This window comes from Echinops telfairi, unplaced genomic scaffold (genome assembly GCF_000313985.2).
Source record: "Echinops telfairi isolate 266 unplaced genomic scaffold, ASM31398v2 ScPeMD7_655;HRSCAF=1070, whole genome shotgun sequence".
Classification (NCBI taxonomy): domain Eukaryota; kingdom Metazoa; phylum Chordata; class Mammalia; order Afrosoricida; family Tenrecidae; genus Echinops; species Echinops telfairi.
In genome coordinates this window covers 17,290,698-17,292,249 of record NW_022104553.1, presented here as the reverse complement: position 1 = coordinate 17,292,249, position 1,552 = coordinate 17,290,698, and the positions used below count along the sequence as shown (strand labels likewise).

At 49.0% G+C, this 1,552-nt stretch overlaps 1 protein-coding gene across 1 annotated transcript in view; it reads right to left on the bottom strand.

Moving 5' to 3' along the window:
* Positions 1 to 1,552, bottom strand: part of TNNT1 (troponin T1, slow skeletal type) — a 24,282-nt gene that overhangs the window by 4,489 nt on the left and 18,241 nt on the right. The window lies entirely within an intron of this gene.

Below are 1,552 nucleotides of genomic sequence, written 5' to 3'. Positions count from 1 at the left end.
GCAGCCCGCGATATTTTCAGTATTCTTCGCCAGCACCGTCATTCAAAGGCATCCATTCTTCTGTCTTCCTTATCTCCAGGGTCCAACTTCCACAGGCGTAGGAGGCAGTGCAAAGGGCCACGGCTTGGGGCGGGCCCACCGTGGGCCTCAGAGTAACATCCTGGCTGTTCAATCCTCTACATCCCCAGTGGAGGAGGATGTCGTGGTTAAGACCCCAGGCTCTGGAGTCACAGGGCCCTGGGTTCAAATCTCAGCTCTGCCAGTCTCTGGTTTAGAGACTGTGACCAAGTGACTTCCCTGGGTTCTTAGTTCTTGTCATAAAAAAATGAAGGAATAAAACGGTGAACGGGATGATTGACAGGCCACCTACTCTCTCTCCCCTTTTGCCTTGGAAACAGAACCTTGAACAATAGCATCCCCCTCACCCCCATCCCACCCCCACCCCACCTCCCATTGTAAACCTGTATTTCCTGTTCTCCCTTACAGGCAGGGGTGATCAATGGGAAATCATTGGATGGGGCTTCTAGGGAAGTCTTGGGGGGTCTTCCCTGGCAATTTCTTTCTGCGACTTGGGTGTTGAATGTGATTGGGTGTTGCATGTAATGGCTGGGACTGCAGCAGCCACTTTGCACCATGAGGCAGGTCCATGACTGCCGCTGAAAATTCAGAGACCTGGTGATCTTTGTCGCCCTACTATGGGTGACCCGCCTTCAGATTTCTTCTAGGTGAGAAACTAACACCTGTGTCTTATTCTGCTACAGTCAGAGCTTAGTTACTAACAGACTCGATGTGGGGGTGAGAGAATGCACGTGACGTGTCTGGCACATACTAACCATGGAATGACGCTGGTTGTTACTGTTCCCTTTCTTGCTACTCTCTCTGACTCATAGCAACCCTATAGGGCAGGGTAGAACTGCCCCTGTGGGTTTCTGAGACAGTAAGAGTAGAAAGCCCAGTCTCTGTCCCAAGGAGCAGCTTGGTGGTTTTGAACTGCTGACCTTGTGGATTGCAGCCCAATGCATAACCATTACTCCACCAGGGCTGCTAGCATTCCTTGTTATCTTTTTGCCAACAAATGCCTCGCTCTCTGGGATGCCTTTTTCTTAGAAATGCAGAGCCCCCAAATGAACCTGGCTCTTCTCTTGGACAAACACGATGTAGCTAACTTCTTGATACTCAAAATAAATACCTTGTGGGCACCCATGATGAGTCTAGTGTGTGGGGAGATGAATGTGTCTGTGTGCACGTGTTTGTGTGTGTGCATGTGTGCGTGAGTGCGTGAGTGTGAATATGTGCCCACGCACGTGTGTGCATGTATGTGTATATATGCCTGTGGCTCTGTGTGTGTATGTTTGTGTGTATGCATTTGTATTTGTGTGAGTGAATGTCTTTGTGTGTGTGTGTCTGTGTGTGTTTGCATGTGAGTATATGGGTCTATCTGTCTCTGTGTGCACATGGGTGTATGTATGTGTGTGTCAGTGTTTGTGTATGTCTGCGTGACTCTGTGTGTGTGCATTTGAATTTGTGTGAGTGTATGTTTGTATTTGTGTGT